The sequence below is a fragment of the Oncorhynchus masou genome, chromosome 24 (assembly GCF_036934945.1).
Source record: "Oncorhynchus masou masou isolate Uvic2021 chromosome 24, UVic_Omas_1.1, whole genome shotgun sequence".
Lineage (NCBI taxonomy): Eukaryota > Metazoa > Chordata > Actinopteri > Salmoniformes > Salmonidae > Oncorhynchus > Oncorhynchus masou.
The window spans coordinates 107,051,097-107,073,304 of NC_088235.1; the positions used below are offsets into that span (position 1 = coordinate 107,051,097).

At 47.5% G+C, this 22,208-nt stretch overlaps 1 long non-coding RNA gene across 1 annotated transcript in view; it reads left to right on the plus strand.

The window, feature by feature from the left end:
- Positions 1 to 21,778, plus strand: part of LOC135511775 (uncharacterized) — a 136,719-nt gene extending 114,941 nt beyond the window's left edge. The window contains exon 2 of the long non-coding RNA XR_010451315.1: positions 20,734 to 21,778. This is a non-coding gene — a long non-coding RNA (uncharacterized LOC135511775). The remainder of the gene's footprint in view (positions 1 to 20,733) is intronic.
- Positions 21,779 to 22,208: the final 430 nt, after the last annotated feature.

The window sequence follows — 22,208 nt, forward strand, 5'->3', positions numbered from 1 at the left end:
TGCTGTGTCTCCTCAACCTCTCCTCTGACAGACAGGGAGAAATGCTCCACTACTAGGGCCTGCTGTGTCTCCTCTCCTCTCCTCTGACAGACAGGGAGAAATGCTCCACTACTAGGGCCTCTGCTGTGTCAGACAGGGAGAAATGCTCCACTACTAGGGCCTGCTGTGTCAGACAGGGAGAAATGCTCCACTACTAGGGCCTCTGCTGTGTCAGACAGGGAGAAATGCTCCACTACTAGGGCCTCTGCTGTGTCAGACAGGGAGAAATGCTCCACTACTAGGGCCTCTGCTGTGTCAGACAGGGAGAAATGCTCCACTACTAGGGCCTCTGCTGTGTCAGACAGGGAGAAATGCTCCACTACTAGGGCCTCTGCTGTGTCAGACAGGGAGAAATGCTCCACTACTAGGGCCTCTGCTGTGTCAGACAGGGAGAAATGCTCCACTACTAGGGCCTCTGCTGTGTCAGACAGGGAGAAATGCTCCACTACTAGGGCCTGCTGTGTCTCCTCTCCTCTCCTCTGACAGACAGGGAGAAATGCTCCACTACTAGGGCCTCTGCTGTGTCAGACAGGGAGAAATGCTCCACTACTAGGGCCTGCTGTGTCTCCTCTCCTCTCCTCTGACAGACAGGGAGAAATGCTCCACTACTAGGGCCTCTGCTGTGTCAGACAGGGAGAAATGCTCCACTACTAGGGCCTCTGCTGTGTCAGACAGGGAGAAATGCTCCACTACTAGGGCCTCTGCTGTGTCAGACAGGGAGAAATCCTCCACTACTAGGGCCTGCTGTGTCAGACAGGGAGAAATGCTACACTACTAGGGCCTCTGCTGTGTCAGACAGGGAGAAATGCTCCACTACTAGGGCCTCTGCTATGTCTCCTCTCCTCTCCTCTGACAGACAGGGAGAAATGCTCCACTACTAGGGCCTGCTGTGTCAGACAGGGAGAAATGCTCCACTACTAGGGCCTCTGCTGTGTCAGACAGGGAGAAATGCTCCACTACTAGGGCCTCTGCTGTGTCAGACAGGGAGAAATGCTCCACTACTTGGGCCTCTGCTGTGTCAGACAGGGAGAAATGCTCCACTACTGGGGCCTGCTGTGTCAGACAGGGAGAAATGCTCCACTACTAGGGCCTGCTGTGTCAGACAGGGAGAAATGCTCCACTACTAGGGCCTGCTGTGTCAGACAGGGAGAAATGCTCCACTACTAGGGCCTGCTGTGTCAGACAGGGAGAAATGCTCCACTACTAGGGCCTCTGCTGTGTCAGACAGGGAGAAATGCTCCACTACTAGGGCCTCTGCTGTGTCAGACAGGGAGAAATGCTCCACTACTAGGGCCTCTGCTGTGTCAGACAGGGAGAAATGCTCCACTACTAGGGCCTGCTGTGTCAGACAGGGAGAAATGCTCCACTACTAGGGCCTCTGCTGTGTCAGACAGGGAGAAATGCTCCACTACTAGGGCCTCTGCTGTGTCAGACAGGGAGAAATGCTCCACTACTAGGGCCTCTGCTGTGTCAGACAGGGAGAAATGCTCCACTACTAGGGCCTCTGCTGTGTCAGACAGGGAGAAATGCTCCACTACTAGGGCCTGCTGTGTCTCCTCTCCTCTCCTCTGACAGACAGGGAGAAATGCTCCACTACTAGGGCCTGCTGCTGTGTCAGACAGGGAGAAATGCTCCACTACTAGGGCCTGCTGTGTCAGACAGGGAGAAATGCTCCACTACTAGGGCCTGCTGTGTCAGACAGGGAGAAATGCTCCACTACTAGGGCCTCTGCTGTGTCAGACAGGGAGAAATGCTCCACTACTAGGGCTTCTGCTGTGTCAGACAGGGAGAAATGCTCCACTACTAGGGCCTGCTGTGTCTCCTCAACCTCTCCTCTGACAGACAGGGAGAAATGCTCCACTACTAGGGCCTGCTGTGTCTCCTCTCCTCTCCTCTGACAGACAGGGAGAAATGCTCCACTACTAGGGCCTCTGCTGTGTCAGACAGGGAGAAATGCTCCACTACTAGGGCCTGCTGTGTCAGACAGGGAGAAATGCTCCACTACTAGGGCCTCTGCTGTGTCAGACAGGGAGAAATGCTCCACTACTAGGGCCTCTGCTGTGTCAGACAGGGAGAAATGCTCCACTACTAGGGCCTCTGCTGTGTCAGACAGGGAGAAATGCTCCACTACTAGGGCCTCTGCTGTGTCAGACAGGGAGAAATGCTCCACTACTAGGGCCTCTGCTGTGTCAGACAGGGAGAAATGCTCCACTACTAGGGCCTCTGCTGTGTCAGACAGGGAGAAATGCTCCACTACTAGGGCCTCTGCTGTGTCAGACAGGGAGAAATGCTCCACTACTAGGGCCTGCTGTGTCTCCTCTCCTCTCCTCTGACAGACAGGGAGAAATGCTCCACTACTAGGGCCTCTGCTGTGTCAGACAGGGAGAAATGCTCCACTACTAGGGCCTGCTGTGTCTCCTCTCCTCTCCTCTGACAGACAGGGAGAAATGCTCCACTACTAGGGCCTCTGCTGTGTCAGACAGGGAGAAATGCTCCACTACTAGGGCCTGCTGTGTCAGACAGGGAGAAATGCTCCACTACTAGGGCCTCTGCTGTGTCAGACAGGGAGAAATCCTCCACTACTAGGGCCTGCTGTGTCAGACAGGGAGAAATGCTACACTACTAGGGCCTCTGCTGTGTCAGACAGGGAGAAATGCTCCACTACTAGGGCCTCTGCTATGTCTCCTCTCCTCTCCTCTGACAGACAGGGAGAAATGCTCCACTACTAGGGCCTGCTGTGTCAGACAGGGAGAAATGCTCCACTACTAGGGCCTCTGCTGTGTCAGACAGGGAGAAATGCTCCACTACTAGGGCCTCTGCTGTGTCAGACAGGGAGAAATGCTCCACTACTTGGGCCTCTGCTGTGTCAGACAGGGAGAAATGCTCCACTACTGGGGCCTGCTGTGTCAGACAGGGAGAAATGCTCCACTACTAGGGCCTGCTGTGTCAGACAGGGAGAAATGCTCCACTACTAGGGCCTGCTGTGTCAGACAGGGAGAAATGCTCCACTACTAGGGCCTGCTGTGTCAGACAGGGAGAAATGCTCCACTACTAGGGCCTCTGCTGTGTCAGACAGGGAGAAATGCTCCACTACTAGGGCCTCTGCTGTGTCAGACAGGGAGAAATGCTCCACTACTAGGGCCTCTGCTGTGTCAGACAGGGAGAAATGCTCCACTACTAGGGCCTGCTGTGTCAGACAGGGAGAAATGCTCCACTACTAGGGCCTCTGCTGTGTCAGACAGGGAGAAATGCTCCACTACTAGGGCCTCTGCTGTGTCAGACAGGGAGAAATGCTCCACTACTAGGGCCTCTGCTGTGTCAGACAGGGAGAAATGCTCCACTACTAGGGCCTCTGCTGTGTCAGACAGGGAGAAATGCTCCACTACTAGGTTCTGCTGTGTCTCCTCTCCTCTCCTCTGACAGACAGGGAGAAATGCTCCACTACTAGGGCCTGCTGTGTCTCCTCTCCTCTCCTCTGACAGACAGGGAGAAATGCTCCACTACTAGGGCCTCTGCTGTGTCAGACAGGGAGAAATGCTCCACTACTAGGGCCTGCTGTGTCAGACAGGGAGAAATGCTCCACTACTAGGGCCTGCTGTGTCAGACAGGGAGAAATGCTCCACTACTAGGGCCTCTGCTGTGTCAGACAGGGAGAAATGCTCCACTACTAGGGCCTCTGCTGTGTCAGACAGGGAGAAATGCTCCACTACTAGGGCCTCTGCTGTGTCAGACAGGGAGAAATGCTCCACTACTAGGGCCTGCTGTGTCAGACAGGGAGAAATGCTCCACTACTAGGGCCTGCTGCTGTGAGACAGGGAGAAATGCTCCACTACTAGGGCCTCTGCTGTGTCAGACAGGGAGAAATGCTCCACTACTAGGGCCTCTGCTGTGTCAGACAGGGAGAAATGCTCCACTACTAGGGCCTCTGCTGTGTCAGACAGGGAGAAATGCTCCACTACTAGGGCCTCTGCTGTGTCAGACAGGGAGAAATGCTCCACTACTAGGGCCTCTGCTGTGTCAGACAGGGAGAAATGCTCCACTACTAGGGCCTCTGCTGTGTCAGACAGGGAGAAATGCTCCACTACTAGGGCCTCTGCTGTGTCAGACAGGGAGAAATGCTCCACTACTAGGGCCTCTGCTGTGTCAGACAGGGAGAAATGCTCCACTACTAGGGCCTGCTGTGTCTCCTCTCCTCTCCTCTGACAGACAGGGAGAAATGCTCCACTACTAGGGCCTGCTGTGTCTCCAGACAGGGAGAAATCTCCTCTCCTCTGACAGGGCCTAGCTGTGTCACAGGGAGAAATGCTCCACTACTAGGGCCTCTGCTGTGTCAGACAGGGAGAAATGCTCCACTACTAGGGCCTCTGCTGTGTCAGACAGGGAGAAATGCTCCACTACTAGGGCCTCTGCTGTGTCAGACAGGGAGAAATGCTCCACTACTAGGGCCTCTGCTGTGTCAGACAGGGAGAAATGCTCCACTACTAGGGCCTCTGCTGTGTCAGACAGGGAGAAATGCTCCACTACTAGGGCCTCTGCTGTGTCAGACAGGGAGAAATGCTCCACTACTAGGGCCTCTGCTGTGTCAGACAGGGAGAAATGCTCCACTACTAGGGCCTCTGCTGTGTCAGACAGGGAGAAATGCTCCACTACTAGGGCCTGCTGTGTCTCCTCTCCTCTCCTCTGACAGACAGGGAGAAATGCTCCACTACTAGGGCCTGCTGTGTCTCCTCTCCTCTCCTCTGACATACAGGGAGAAATGCTCCACTACTAGGGCCTCTGCTGTGTCAGACAGGGAGAAATGCTCCACTACTAGGGCCTCTGCTGTGTCAGACAGGGAGAAATGCTCCACTACTAGGGCCTCTGCTGTGTCAGACACAGACAGGGAGAAATGCTCCACTACTAGGGCCTCTGCTGTGTCAGACAGGGAGAAATGCTCCACTACTAGGGCCTCTCCTGCTGTGGGCCTCAGACAGGGAGAAATGCTCCACTACTAGGGCCTGCTGTGTCAGACAGGGAGAAATGCTCCACTACTAGGGCCTCTGCTGGACAGGGAGAAATGCTCCACTACTAGGGCCTCTGCTGTGTCAGACAGGGAGAAATGCTCCACTACTAGGGCCTCTGCTGTGTCAGACAGGGAGAAATGCTCCACTACTAGGGCCTCTGCTGTGTCAGACAGGGAGAAATGCTCCACTACTAGGGCCTCTGCTGTGTCAGACAGGGAGAAATGCTCCACTACTAGGGCCTGCTGTGTCAGACAGGGAGAAATGCTCCACTACTAGGGCCTCTGCTGTGTCAGACAGGGAGAAATGCTCCACTACTAGGGCCTCTGCTGTGTCAGACAGGGAGAAATGCTCCACTACTAGGGCCTCTGCTGTGTCAGACAGGGAGAAATGCTCCACTACTAGGGCCTCTGCTGTGTCAGACAGGGAGAAATGCTCCACTACTAGGGCCTGCTGTGTCAGACAGGGAGAAATGCTCCACTACTAGGGCCTGCTGACAGACAGGGAGAAATGCTCCACTACTAGGGCCTGCTGTGTCAGACAGGGAGAAATGCTCCACTACTAGGGCCTCTGCTGTGTCAGACAGGGAGAAATGCTCCACTACTAGGGCCTCTGCTGTGTCAGACAGGGAGAAATGCTCCACTACTAGGGCCTCTGCTGTGTCAGACAGGGAGAAATGCTCCACTACTAGGGCCTCTGCTGTGTCAGACAGGGAGAAATGGGCCTCTGCAGACAGGGAGAAATGCTCCACTAGGGCCTCTGCTGTGTCAGACAGGGAGAAATGCTCCACTACTAGGGCCTCTGCTGTGTCAGACAGGGAGAAATGCTCCACTACTAGGGCCTCTGCTGTGTCAGACAGGGAGAAATGCTCCACTACTAGACTGTGTCAGACAGGGAGATGCTCCACTACTAGGGCCTGCTGTGTCTCCAGGGAGAAATGCTCCACTACTCCTCTGACAGACAGGGAGAAATGCTCCACTACTAGGGCCTCTGCTGTGTCAGACAGGGAGAAATGCTCCACTACTAGGGCCTCTGCTGTGTCAGACAGGGAGAAATGCTCCACTACTAGGGCCTCTGCTGTGTCAGACAGGGAGAAATGCTCCACTACTAGGGCCTCTGCTGTGTCAGACAGGGAGAAATGCTCCACTACTAGGGCCTCTGCTGTGTCAGACAGGGAGAAATGCTCCACTACTAGGGCTCCACTACTAGGGCCTGCTGTGTCTCCTCTCCTCTCCTCTGACAGACAGGGAGAAATGCTCCACTACTAGGGCCTGCTGTGTCAGACAGGGAGAAATGCTCCACTACTAGGGCCTCTGCTGTGTCAGACAGGGAGAAATGCTCCACTACTAGGGCCTCTGCTGTGTCAGACAGGGAGAAATGCTCCACTACTAGGGCCTCTGCTGTGTCAGACAGGGAGAAATGCTCCACTACTAGGGCCTCTGCTGTGTCAGACAGGGAGAAATGCTCCACTACTAGGGCCTCTGCTGTGTCAGACAGGGAGAAATGCTCCACTACTAGGGCCTCTGCTGTGTCAGACAGGGAGAAATGCTCCACTACTAGGGCCTCTGCTGTGTCAGACAGGGAGAAATGCTCCACTACTAGGGCCTCTGCTGTGTCAGACAGGGAGAAATGCTCCACTACTAGGGCCTCTGCTGTGTCAGACAGGGAGAAATGCTCCACTACTAGGGCCTCTGCTGTGTCAGACAGGGAGAAATGCTCCACTACTAGGGCCTGCTGTGTCAGACAGGGAGAAATGCTCCACTACTAGGGCTGTGTCTGCTCCTACTGTCTGCTGTGTCAGACAGGGAGAAATGCTCCACTACTAGGGCCTCTGCTGTGTCAGACAGGGAGAAATGCTCCACTACTAGGGCCTCTGCTGTGTCAGACAGGGAGAAATGCTCCACTACTAGGGCCTCTGCTGTGTCAGACAGGGAGAAATGCTCCACTACTAGGGCCTCTGCTGTGTCAGACAGGAGAAATGGGCCTGCTGTGTCAGACAGGGAGAAATGCTCCACTACTAGGGCTCTGCTGTGTCAGACAGGGAGAAATGCTCCACTACTAGGGCCTCTGCTGTGTCAGACAGGGAGAAATGCTCCACTACTAGGGCCTCTGCTGTGTCAGACAGGGAGAAATGCTCCACTACTAGGGCCTCTGCTGTGTCAGACAGGGAGAAATGCTCCACTACTAGGGCCTCTGTGTCAGACAGGGAGAAATGCTCCACTACTAGGGCCTGCTGTGTCTGCTCCACTCCTCTGACATCTGACACTAGGGCCTCTGCTGTGTCAGACAGGGAGAAATGCTCCACTACTAGGGCCTCTGCTGTGTCAGACAGGGAGAAATGCTCCACTACTAGGGCCTCTGCTGTGTCAGACAGGGAGAAATGCTCCACTACTAGGGCCTGCTGCTGTGTCCTCTCCTCTGACATACAGGGAGAAATGCTCCACTACTAGGGCCTCTGCTGTGTCAGACAGGGAGAAATGCTCCACTACTAGGGCCTCTGCTGTGTCAGACAGGGAGAAATGCTCCACTACTAGGGCCTCTGCTGTGTCAGACAGGGAGAAATGCTCCACTACTAGGGCCTCTGCTGTGTCAGACAGGGAGAAATGCTCCACTACTAGGGCCTCTGCTGTGTCAGACAGGGAGAAATGCTCCACTACTAGGGCCTCTGCTGTGTCAGACAGGGAGAAATGCTCCACTACTAGGGCCTCTGCTGTGTCAGACAGGGAGAAATGCTCCACTACTAGGGCCTCTGCTGTGTCAGACAGGGAGAAATGCTCCACTACTAGGGCCTCTGCTGTGTCAGACAGGGAGAAATGCTCCACTACTAGGGCCTCTGCTGTGTCAGACAGGGAGAAATGCTCCACTACTAGGGCCTCTGGGCCTCTGCTGTGTCAGACAGGGAGAAATGCTCCACTACTAGGGCCTCTGCTGTGTCAGACAGGGAGAAATGCTCCACTACTAGGGCCTCTGCTGTGTCAGACAGGGAGAAATGCTCCACTACTAGGGCCTCTGCTGTGTCAGACAGGGAGAAATGCTCCACTACTAGGGCCTCTGCTGTGTCAGACAGGGAGAAATGCTCCACTACTAGGGCCTCTGCTGTGTCAGACAGGGAGAAATGCTCCACTACTAGGGCCTCTGCTGTGTCAGACAGGGAGAAATGCTCCACTACTAGGGCCTCTGCTGTGTCTTCTCTCTTGCCTTTCAGACTATGTCTTGTTTTTCTTCGTAAGGCTGAAGGTCAGCAAATGAAAGCTATGGCCTCCTCCAATTCCCTGTCCACTTCCTCCTACTCTCTCTCTATCTCTCTAACAGGATCCATCCTGTTGATTATATGTCATGGTCGAGTGTAAAGGAAAATATATGAGGGGGATGTTCTCAGTAAGAGAAGATCAGACCGAGGTTAAGATTTTCCCTGTAGTAATCCTTCGGACAATACCACAAAGTCATGTCGACATAGATTTATCCCCACCCCCACCCCCAAAGCATCAGTATAAACCGTATCCAGGTTACATCCTCAAGAAATACTTGTGTATGAAACGATACAGGTGCAGATGGTAGAAATATGATCTCTTATTTTATTCTCATCCCCATGACACCCAGGAGAAAACAGAGGCCAGATAGCATAAAAAAAGGTCAGATAACATAACAATGTATACTTCACAGAGGACAGTCCTCCCCACAGTCTACAGACCTGGTCAGTCCAGTCAGATAGTCCTCCCTACTGTCTACAGAACTGGACAGTCCAGTCATATAGTCCTCCCTACTGTCTACAGACCTGGACAGTCCAATTTTATCTGTAACTGTCTCTGTCATGACTGTATTCATCTGCACACCACGTTTTACGCAAATATTGATTCTGATGCTAGTTAGCTAAGCAGGGGAGGGATTATATTTTCTGACTGCTCTGCTGTCTCCTCTCTTCTTCTCCTACTCAACTCTATCTCTCTCTTGTCTCTGTCCATCTCTCTGCATTTATTTTCTCTCACTGTTTTTCTCTATCTTCTCTCTTTCTCACATGTTTCTGCTATCTCTTGCTGTCATCCACTCTCTCTCCCTCTCTCTCTCTCTCTCTTCCCCATCCACTTTCTCTCCTTCTGTCTCCTATGTGTAAATTTGTATCAAGAAGGGTCTTATTTAACTCCCTAAACAGCAGTAGGAGGCAGGTTTTCTCCTCCTGTAAAAGAGAGTCTGTGTTGTTTTGGGGCGACACTGACTTATTGATCTATGAGCATCACACCTGTACAGAGAAGAGGACATTCTGCATCTTGGTTTCCTTGGCAACCTCCCTGCATGTTCTGTCTCCAAGCAGGTTTGTGTCCTTCAGAGCTCGATGTCTGGTTTGTCATCCCACAGTAGCCTACATATACTATACAACGTGCACTCGGAAGACTATGGGCCAGGAAGTTCACTGGACGGCACGGCTGATGGCAAGCAACCGTGTGTTTCGTGTACAGAATAGAAGAACAAGAACTAATGATACACTCTCTCTCTAAATTTAGAAATAAGAAGTAGAAAACCATAGTTTTTTACCTTAGTGGACATGAAACGTTTTGTGATCATGTTTAAGGACATATTCAATCGCTTTATATCCCAGTCTTTTGTCCCCACTTATTTCAAAATGTCCACCATTGTTTCTGTACCCAAGAAAGTGACGGTAACTGAATAAATGACTATCACTCACGTCTGTCATAATGAAGTGCTTTGACAGGCTTGTTATGGACCATATAACCTCCACCTTACCCGACAACCTAGACCCACTACAATTTGCATACCGCCCCAACAGATCCACGGACAACGCAATCGCCATTGCACTACACACTGTGCTATTCCACCTGGACAAGAGAAATACCTATAAAAATGCTGTTCATCGACTAGAGTTCAGCCTTTAATAATATCCTCTTACAGCTACCCCCCTACTTTTTTCAATTTCCGCCTGAAGACATACCCAAATCTAACTGCCTGTAGCTCAGGCTCAGAACCAAGGATATGCATATTCTTGATTTCATTTGAAAGAAAACACTCTGAAGTTCAAACAGTAACCATAGGAAGGAAGGCGAATAAATCAAGATGGCGTTCCACTATGAAGCATGAAAGATATTTCGATTTCAATAACATTTATTTTAACAAAGTTCGAAGAAGGTGTCTTTGCTTTGAGGTGTACGTACGTTTTTGGAGAAGCAAGACGGAGCAGATAATACGGGTTGTCCTGCTGAAAGGTGAATTCATATCAGTGTCTAGTGGAATGCAGACTGATCCCGGTTTCCACTAGGATTTTGCCTGTGCTTAGCTTCATTCCGTTTTTTAAATTGTTATCATGAACAATTCCCCAGTCCATAACGATTACATGCATTCCGCCTCGCTCCACAGGTAGTATCACATTTTCATTTCACTTCATTACAGTCCAACGGTTTGATTTGTTTGATCGTAGCTAGCTAGCTACATAGCCGTCTTTGTATCTAAGACAATTGTGTAGTCTGGAGCGATTTTCTAGGTTAGCTAGCCAGCTATTGTCGTTCTTTTAACGTAACGTTACGTAATCAACACTGCTAGCTAGCCAGCTAGCCCCCGAATAGCAGCACTGTAGAAACTATTACACTCGACGGAACAACTTGATTAGTGTAGTGTCAACAACGTAGCCACTGCCAGCTAGCCTACTCCAGCAGTACTGTATCATTTCAATCATTTTAGTCAATAAGATTCTTGCTACGTAAGCTTAACGTTCTGAACATTCGATAAGTGTAGTCCACTTGTCATTCCAATCTCCTTTGCATTAGCGTAGCCTCTTCTGTAGCCTGTCAACTATGTGTCTATCTATACCTGTTCTCTCCTCTCTGCACAGACCATACAAACGCTCCACACCGCGTGGCCGCGGCCACCCTAATCTGGTGGTCCCAGCGCGCACGACCCACGTGGAGTTCCAGGTCTCCGGTAGCCTCTGGAACTGCCGATCTGCGGCCAACAAGGCAGAGTTCATCTCAGCCTATGCCTCCCTCCAGTCCCTCGACTTCTTGGCACTGACGGAAACATGGATCACCACAGACAACACTGCTACTCCTACTGCTCTCTCTTCGTCCGCCCACGTGTTCTCGCACACCCCGAGAGCTTCTGGTCAGCGGGGTGGTGGCACCGGGATCCTCATCTCTCCCAAGTGGTCATTCTCTCTCTCTCCCCTTACCCATCTGTCTATCGCCTCCTTTGAATTCCATGCTGTCACAGTTACCAGCCCTTTCAAGCTTAACATCCTTATCATTTATCGCCCTCCAGGTTCCCTCGGAGAGTTCATCAATGAGCTTGATGCCTTGATAAGCTCCTTTCCTGAGGACGGCTCACCTCTCACAGTCCTGGGCGACTTTAACCTCCCCACGTCTACCTTTGACTCATTCCTCTCTGCCTCCTTCTTTCCACTCCTCTCCTCTTTTGACCTCACCCTCTCACCTTCCCCCCTACTCACAAGGCAGGCAATACGCTCGACCTCATCTTTACTAGATGCTGTTCTTCCACTAACCTCATTGCAACTCCCTCCAAGTCTCCGACCACTACCTTGTATCCTTTTCCCTCTCGCTCTCATCCAACACTTCCCACACTGCCCCTACTCGGATGGTATCGCGCCGTCCCAACCTTCGCTCTCTCTCCCCCGCTACTCTCTCCTCTTCCATCCTATCATCTCTTCCCTCTGCTCATACCTTCTCCAACCTATCTCCTGATTCTGCCTCCTCAACCCTCCTCTCTTCCCTTTCTGCATCCTTTGACTCTCTATGTCCCCTATCCTCCAGGCCGGCTCGGTCCTCCCCTCCCGCTCCGTGGCTCGACGACTCATTGCGAGCTCACAGAACAGTGCTCCGGGCAGCCGAGCGGAAATGGAGGAAAACTCGCCTCCCTGCGGACCTGGCATCCTTTCACTCCCTCCTCTCTACATTTTCCTCCTCTGTCTCTGCTGCTAAAGCCACTTTCTTCCACTCTAAATTCCAAGCATCTGCCTCTAACCCTAGGAAGCTCTTTGCCACCTTCTCCTCCCTTCTGAATCCTCCTCCCCCTCCCCCCCTCCTCCCTCTCTGCAGATGACTTCGTCAACCATTTTGAAAAGAAGGTCGACGACATCCGATCCTCGTTTGCTAAGTCAAACGACACCGCTGGTGCTGCTCACACTGCCCTACCCTGTGCTCTGACCTCTTTCTCCCCTCTCTCTCCAGATGAAATCTCGCTTCTTGTGACGGCCGGCCGCCCAACAACCTGCCCGCTTGACCCTATCCCCTCCTCTCTTCTCCAGACCATTTCCGGAGACCTTCTCCCTTACCTCACCTCGCTCATCAACTCATCCCTGACCGCTGGCTACGTCCCTTCCGTCTTCAAGAGAGCGAGAGTTGCACCCCTTCTGAAAAAACCTACACTCGATCCCTCCGATGTCAACAACTACAGACCAGTATCCCTTCTTTCTTTTCTCTCCAAAACTCTTGAACGTGCCGTCCTTGGCCAGCTCTCCCGCTATCTCTCTCAGAATGACCTTCTTGATCCAAATCAGTCAGGTTTCAAGACTAGTCATTCAACTGAGACTGCTCTTCTCTGTATCACGGAGGCGCTCTGCACTGCTAAAGCTAACTCTCTCTCCTCTGCTCTCATCCTTCTAGACCTATCGGCTGCCTTCGACACTGTGAACCATCAGATCCTCCTCTCCACCCTCTCCGAGTTGGGCATCTCCGGTGCGGCCCACGCTTGGATTGCGTCCTACCTGACAGGTCGCTCCTACCAGGTGGCGTGGCGAGAATCTGTCTCCTCGCCACGCGCTCTCACCACTGGTGTCCCCCAGGGCTCTGTTCTAGGCCCTCTCCTATTCTCGCTATACACCAAGTCACTTGGCTCTGTCATAACCTCACATGGTCTCTCCTATCATTGCTATGCAGACGACACACAATTAATCTTCTCCTTTCCCCTTCTGATGACCAGGTGGCGAATCGCATCTCTGCATGTCTGGCAGACATATCAGTGTGGATGACGGATCACCACCTCAAGCTGAACCTCGGCAAGACGGAGCTGCTCTTCCTCCCGGGGAAGGACTGCCCGTTCCATGATCTCGCCATCACGGTTGACAACTCCATTGTTTCCTCCTCCCAGAGCGCTAAGAACCTTGGCGTGATCCTGGACAACACCCTGTCGTTCTCAACTAACATCAAGGCGGTGGCCCGTTCCTGTAGGTTCATGCTCTACAACATCCGCAGAGTACGCCCCTGCCTCACACAGGAAGCGGCGCAGGTCCTAATCCAGGCACTTGTCATCTCCCGTCTGGATTACTGCAACTCGCTGTTGGCTGGGCTCCCTGCCTGTGCCATTAAACCCCTACAACTCATCCAGAACGCCGCAGCCCGTCTGGTGTTCAACCTTCCCAAGTTCTCTCACGTCACCCCGCTCCTCCGCTCTCTCCACTGGCTTCCAGTTGAAGCTCGCATCCGCTACAAGACCATGGTGCTTGCCTACGGAGCTGTGAGGGGAACGGCATCGCAGTACCTCCAGGCTCTGATCAGGCCCTACACCCAAACAAGGGCACTGCGTTCATCCACCTCTGGCCTGCTCGCCTCCCTACCACTGAGGAAGTACAGTTCCCGCTCAGCCCAGTCAAAACTGTTTGCTGCTCTGGCCCCCAATGGTGGAACAAACTCCCTCACGACGCCAGGACAGCGGAGTCAATCACCACCTTCCGGAGACACCTGAAACCCCACCTCTTCAAGGAATACCTAGGATAGGATAAAGCAATCCTTCTCACCCCCCTTAAATGATTTAGATGCACTATTGTAAAGTGGCTGTTCCACTGATGTCAGAAGGTGAATTCACCAATTTGTAAGTCGCTCTGGATAAGAGCGTCTGCTAAATGACTTAAATGTAAATGAAGTTTGTGTAAATGTGAATTGAATGTAGGAGAATAACACAATAGATCTGGTTTAGATAATACAATGAAAAATCTATATATATATTTTTTTTTATTGCTGTATCATCATCATCATCTTTAAAATGAACAAGACAAAACAAACATTCAGATAGGATGATGGGGACAATTTCAGTAAAACAACATAAGAGGGCAACAGTATTTGTGCAAAGTTTCAGAATGAGTGTGCTACATGACATTTATCATGAAGTCATCCTGGTGTCCCACACAAATAGCCCAAATGTACCCAAGTGGCCAAATTGGTGAAGTTATACATTTTGAATGGAATAACTATATGCAAAATACCAAAATGGTATTCTAACACCCCCCCCCCCCAAAAGAAATTGAGAAAAAACATATATACATTTACAAAATAACACTTTCAATATTTAGAAGACCCTCAGTCCTATTGTGCTGCTGATGCCAGGTGCCATAGCAGTCTCATTCTGCTGTAAAGCAGAGGGTCACCAAGCATGTGGTGCAGGGGGACTTCATTTAGCAAAGAACACAGCGACGCCTACATGCTGTGCCCTTTTGGCCCTGAGGCACATCCATGCCTGCAGAAATACATTTGGGCAGATGAACACCACTTGTGGCAGGAGCTGGATGAACCAGCTTCAGTGGGGGATGGACACCTTGGCACTGGGGGCTCCCATTCGGAGTCAGTGTCACTGTGAAAGGAAAATGTTTAGTTAGAATAGTTTCACATATGAGTCCTGTATCAACAGGTATAATAAACAGATATATATATATATATATATATATATATATATATATATATATATATATATATATATATATATATATATACAGGAAACATAAGGTTGAATATATTATTATAGACCTGCTAGATCTACGGTCTCATTTACAGTGGGGCAAAAAAGTATTTAGTCAGCCACCAATTGTGCAAGTTCTCCCACTTAAAAAGATGATTATATATTATGACTGTATATTATGACAGACCAGATAGATCTGTCTATTTTATATTATGACATTTCAGCTAGATCTACTGTCTCTATTATGTTATGACAGACCAGCTAGATCTACCGTCTTTATTGTATTACAACAGACCAGCTGTATCTGTCTCCATTTCACTTTGGCCATTGTTGTGGGCCTGCCCTCCCCTCAACAGCCTCAAATATGCTATTTCATTTCACAAATAATAATTTATATTATTAATTTCAAACAACGGCATTGGCATGTGAAAAACTTACCAGTCCAAAACGATGTCCTCTCCGTTCAAAAAATATTCCTCCATTTGGGAATCGCTAAATGAATCGTCCAACAATCTGTCTCATTTTCCCAATCAATTGCTTCTAAAATTGTGTGTACATCTATATCTAGACTTAGATTTAGCTTTCCCTGACTTAGTCGCCATACTGATTGATATATAAACAGCTGTAGACACGCTTTACCAAAACAACGCTGTGCGTAACATGGGTTGCTCCTTCCGGAATTAAACTTCAATGGCGATTGACCCTCTTCACGCCGGAGTTTACTACATGGGTTGGTCTTCCAACACATAAACATTAGATATTGCCATTTACCTCAGCTCATTGACTATCTACCCAGCTAGATTTCAAGACGATCAGTGGTCATTGGGTTAAAATACAGTCAATCAGCGAAACAGCGGTCATATCTTTGGTGCACAATGATGTCATTACTTGTTGTCTTGGTTTCTGTCAGTCAATACGTCCCATGAAATGACCCATCAGGTTTGGTTGTGTTACAGACAAACCAGTTGATTGCAATGAAACCAAACATGACTGGAAAAGTCACGTTTAGTGTGTCTATTTACATCAAATGTGTAGTCGAAAATGGAATGAGACGGAATTCACGACACAAGACTCATCAAATTGGCTGGCCCACAATTCCTCTCCTGTACTCCCTGTTCACCCATGACTGCGTGGCCACGGATGTCTCCAACTCAACCATCAAGTTTGCTGATGACACGACAGTGGTAGGCCTGATTACAAAGAACAATTGATAAAGCCTACAGGGAGGTGGTGAGGGACCTGGCGGAGTGATGGAAAGTAACCTCTCCCTCAACAGCAACAAAACCAAGGAGCCAATCATGGACTACAGGAGACAGCAAATAGAACACACTCACATCCACATCGGCGGGTCCGCAGTGGAGAGGGTCAAAAGCTTCATGTTCCTCGGCGTGCACATCACTGACCTGACAGCGCCTTTTCAACCTGAGGAGGCTGAGGAAATTATGCTTGGCCCCCTAAGACCCTCACAAACTTCTGCATATGCGCCATTAAGTGCTCCTTGTCAGGCTGTATCACCTCCTGGTACTGCAATTGCACCGTACTCAACCGCATTGCTCTCCAAAGGGTGGTGCAGTCAGCCCAACGCATCAGAGGTATGCTGCCCTCCAGAACACCTACAGGAAGACCAAGAAGATCACCAAGGACCTCAACCACCCAAGCCACGTCCTGTTCACCCTGCTACCATCTAGAAGGAGGAGACACTATAGTTGCATCAATGCTATCCAATGCCATCAGGATGTTAAAACAGTCACCACAACCTGGCCTCCGCCCAGTACCCTGTCCTAAACCTTAGTCACTGTTACTAGCCGGCTACCACCCGGTATTCTACTCTGCACCTTAGACTGCTTTCCTTTCTTTAGTAATGTTTACATATTGTTTTACCCACTTCATATGCATATACTATATTCTAGTCATGGCTCATCCTATATCTCTATTCTAGTCATGGCTCCTCCTATATCTCTATTCTAGTCATGGCTCATCCTATATATTTACTCCTCTACACAACTGTTCTATTCATATACAAGCATTTCGCTACACTCGCATTAACATCTGCTAACCATGTGTATGTGACAAATACAATTTGATTTACTGTCCATACACACCATTATACTGTACTATATATATATATATATATATCGACTCTGACAATGCTCATTCTGACATTTCTTTGCTTCACCTGCAACAACATCTCCAAATCTGTGTATGCGACCAATAAACTTTGATTCTGTTGTTTGCACATGTTGTTCCTTCTATTGACGTCTTCCTGCTGACCTTGCAAACTGTACAAATTACACATCCAACCAACCATTGTTTCCTTCAATATACTGTACGGCAGGTTTTTGTTCAGATCGATAAAGGCACAATTCACAACTTGTGCACAATTGTCATTTTGAGTGAGAAACGCAGGTAGGATAATCAAATAACCTGACTCTAATGAACCTATCCCCATTCCCCCCAACCCACCCACCCCCACAAACACACATTTTTATTCATTCTCCGTAACAAAACAATACTAGGTTAATGTGTCGTGACAGAACAACTTTTGTTCCAATTATAGCGTCCTGTAATTAGCTGGTCTCACCTGGGGCCCTGGGTTCCCAACATTAATCACAACAAATTGGCTGGCCCACAATTCAATGCTGCTGCAAGAGCAACTGAGCCACTGAAAGTCACATTAGTGCAGAGGCCACAGTATCTGTGACACTGAGGGGAACTATATACAATAGACAGAGTACAGGCAGCTGTCAGACTAATAGCATGTTAGCCACATTCATAGTTTTCTATTGGGTATATCACAATGTAACTGTGACCGAAGCAGGTTCTCTCATTACAAGGTTGTAGCGACAGTGAATCTGTGGTAGAAGGATGTGGGAGCATTTCTTCTTCTCAAGGCCTACTTCATTACAAAATACTGTAGCCTCATGTTATTTAATCCCCTTTTTGTATATTGTTAAAGTAGAGCCTTGAAGAAGACTTAAGGAAACCATTTTGTTTCTGACACAACCACTCACACACATGTCCGCAAAATACTTTATAAAATAAATACAAAAACGGATCTATATTGTATATAAAACAGTACCAGTCAAAAGTTTGGATACACCTCATTCAAGGGTTTCTTTATTTTTACTATTTCTACATTGTAGAATAACAGTGAAGACATTAAAACTATGACCTGGAATGCTTTTCCAACAGTCATGAAGGAGTTCCCACATATGCTGAGCACTTGTTGGCTGCTCTGCAGTCCAACTCATTCCAAACCATCTCAATTTGGTTAAGGTTGGGTGATTGTGGAGGCGGGGTCATCATAGCACAGCTTCTTCCCTTTGTTCCTCAGTCTTCCCGCTCTTTCACTCAAACCCAGCCCTTTTCTTTTGTGTAACAAGCTGTCATATCTGTTCCGCCCGCTAGGGACATTTTCCTTTATGATGTAATTTGTAATCAAGTTGATTTAATTGTGTATGTAATTCTGTGTGATTAGTTAGGTATTTAGTAAAAAATAATTTAACCCAATTTTGTATTGCTGATTCAACTTGTGAGCCAGGGTTCGTGCAGATAACCAATAATTTACAATATTGACTGCTATTGATGTAAAATATTACTAGGTCTTTAAGAGTTTATTTGGAAGATAACAGCTCTATAAATATTTTGTGGTGCCCGACTCTAGTTAATTACATTTACATGATGAGCTCAATCAGGTAATATGTCATATCACTTAATCCGGCATAGCCAAAGACACAACAATGTTAGGACAGCGCGTAGCCACAAAAACCATACAGACATTTAAGCCAAGGAGAGGTGTCACAAAAGTCAGAAATAGCATTAAAGTTAATCACTTACCTTTGATCTTCATCTGGTGGCACTCCCAGGACTCTGTTACAATTGTTCGTTTTGGTCGTTAAAGTCTCCTTGTCTAAAAACCTCTTTTGTTTGTGCGTTTATTTCAGTAATCCAAAGGTACAAAGCCCTCTCACAACATCCAGACAAAGTCTAAAAAGTTCCATTAAAGTTCATAGAAACATGTCAAACGATGTTTCTAATCAATCCTTAGTTTTTTTTTAATTATAAATATTCAAATGTTTCAACCAGACAATACTGTTTTCATTAGAAAAGGAACGAACGTCGCGCTCACGCGCCATAAACAACTCATAGCTTTCAGCTGAGCTACTTTGAGTGCTCTTATTCTCTCCCCTTTCACAATAGAAGCCTGAAATAGCTTCTAAAGACTGTTGACATCTACTAGAAGCCTTAGGAAGTGCAATCTGACCCCACAGACACTGGATATTTGATAGGCATTCACTTGAAAACTACAAACCTGTTATACTCACATACATTATTGTAACAGTTTTTTAAACTTTAGTGTTTTCTATCCAAATCTACTAATTACATGCATATCCTAGCTTCTGGGTCTGAGTAACAGGCAGTTTACTCTGGGCACGCTTTTCATCCAAACTTCCCAATGCTGCCTATCCCAAACATGTTTTAACAAGTAATACAACAAAATCTTTAAAAGATAGGTGTAAAATGTATTGGCAGTCCTGTTTTCAATACTCCGGCACCCTCCCTTTGAGAGGATAAAAGGCACTGAGCCTAAAACGTTAAATCGACTTAACTTCAGACTTAAGTCTGAATAGGGCTGATGGAAAATGGATGGAAAATGTTCAGAATTTCCAAAGTCTGAAGCATTGAGGCGGAGAGGGAGGATTCATGGGCCGGTGTGCCCTCTGGCAAACTCTAGTACAAACAGTAATCAGGAAAGTTTGCAAGCGTCTCCCCTCTATTCGGGTCCTTCATGAACTCAGACAGGTGAAAGCACACCAAAAGCTCCAAAACAATCAAAGAAAGTAAGTGTCAATGAAAGCATGAGTACACAATGTTATGACATTGAAGGAAACAAAAGTAATTCACTCAATAAGAACATTTGTTTTGTGTAGCATTTTGGTTACTAATACTAATAGTCTAGTAAAAAAGTCTAGTAAAGTAAAAAAAAGTGATTTTGATTAATCTGACTGAGCAACAAACTCACACAGAACATACCAAAGCTGCTCCCAGCTACAACTAACATATGCTACAACTAACATATGCTACAACTAACATATGCTACAACTAACATATGCTACAACTAACATATGCTACAACTAACATATGCTACAACTAACATATGCTACAACTTTCAGCCTCCTCTCTCAGCAATCATCTTTCTTCAATGACCTCCCAGCAATGATCTGTCTTCTGAACAACAGAATACTGGCTTTTATAACTGGAGAAGGAGTCTAATGGGATACAGCTGTAACTTGACGAGGGGGTGGGGTCAGCTCCAATTAGCCGTGGAGTCGACCAATCAGCTGCTTGAGGGATTTCAGGAAGCCATCCTGAAACACAAATAACAAACCACAACCCAGAAACTGGGGAACGTAACAATCTGTTCTCTTGATGCTATACTCCTGGAAAAAAGAAAACAAAAGTGGGAACAGCAGAACCCTTCTAGAACCGTTTTTTTCTAAGAGTGTACTGAACAAAAATATAAACGCAAACACTTCTCAAAGTACTCCATGTACACAGAAAAGTGTAGCGCCTCAGATTGGATGCATAAGAAACGACTTTCGCAAGAAAAAAAAGAAAGAGAAATCTATTGTTGTGCTTAATTGAAACATACCATTGTTTGCACCCTGTTTTACATGCAAATTAAGTCCAGCTTTTGAGTTAATCTGCTGGCTTGTTTGTCGACAAGCTTTGAGTTTTATCTGCTGTTTGTGTACCCCACGTGCTATATGCTACACTATACAGCCACATTTTAGCTTGTTCTAACTGTGGCCTACCACACCACATGTAATTGCATTCCACTTTTGACATTCATATTGTATTAACTTATTGCATATTTCCATCGATGTTAAATAATTGTATTCATATTGCCATGTATTAATATTATAGAATATGATAACCTAATTATGTATTCATGTACTATCATTATTGCTTGTTATTATTTGCTATTTCTGTCTTCCTGCAGACAAACATACATACATACTATGTTACCCAACGGAGAGCCAATCCTATCCACAGCCAATCAATACCAAGATCACAGACTAATGCCAACCGAACTGTCAATCATATCGTCTGACTGTACTGTGATTCAATTCATCTGAACAAGCTTTCATGCTTTGTACCATCTGAAAATAAAGTTTCAGGTTAGATACATTATTATAATGGATCACATTGAGACCTGGGCTGAAGTTTTGTATGAATGCTACTGCTAACATTAGCGGCCATTGCCTGTATTTTCCCCCCATGAATATGAAATATAAAGACACATTTCTGATTTCACTACAGATCTTTGAAATCTTGTTTAATGTTTAAGACCTGTTTATGTTGTCATTTTGATGATTTTCTAATACAAATCTAAGCATTTCATGCTGCAATCATGTCTTGAAAAAGTAATTTTGTACTCATTAGTTATTATCCTTGTATTTTCACCACCCTTTTCCCGTGTCCTTTGTTTGAGCATAATAATGTATTTAACCTTTTGGGATTACCAATGAGTTCATCAGCACACCATATAAAAGAGCAGGAAATACACAATAAGAGGAGAGACTCCCATTTACAGTATTTGGAAAGTCCAGAAGAAGAGATCTAATTTTGCACTAGACTGGATTGGAAACAGCATTTAGAGAGTTGAAACAACACCAACAGAGAAGGGATATAATTCTGCACTGTACACAGGACTCAAAACACCATAAGTGTGTTCAATCTTTTCTGGGTCAGTGCTCCTGTCACGACTTCTGCCGAAGTCAGCTCCTCTCCTTGTTCGGGCGACGATCGACGTCACAGGCTTTCTAGCCATCGCCGCTCCATTTTTCGTATATCCATTTGTCTTGTCTTGTTTCCATACACACCTGGTTTACATTTCCCCATTTAACCCTGTGTTTTCCATCATGTTTTGTGTGTAATTGTTTTCATGTCATGTGGTGTTCGTTTACGCACTCGTTTTTTGAGTGCGTTTGTTTTATGTAGTGCTCTCGGTGTTGGAAGTATAATAAAAGTGTGCCTGTTCATTGTATCTGCTCTCCTGCACTTGACTTCGCCTCCAATACACCATCCTGACAGCTCCCAGTCTCTGGCAAAGGTGTTGCACAACTCTTGATTAAGTGGTGTTATAACACACCATGTTTCAGAACACCTCAGGATGAATGTTTCAGTACACTTTAAATCTGTCCCAAGACCTTCACAATCGTGTGTTTCAATACTCCAGCAAAGTTAACGTTTCACCTCCTTTTTTAGCTTGTGTTACAAAGCACATCTTTTTTTACAGTGCACAGGTTTTTAAGGGAGTTCAAGTCCGTAGAGCCTGCCACTTTGATTGGATTTGTTGCTATGGTCAGATGACTCTAAAATAGATATCTTTGGCCATCACACCAGTGGTGGTTTTGGTGTCAAGAAGGATGCATATACACGCCGTGTATGAAACATGAACACCCCCTTTTGCCC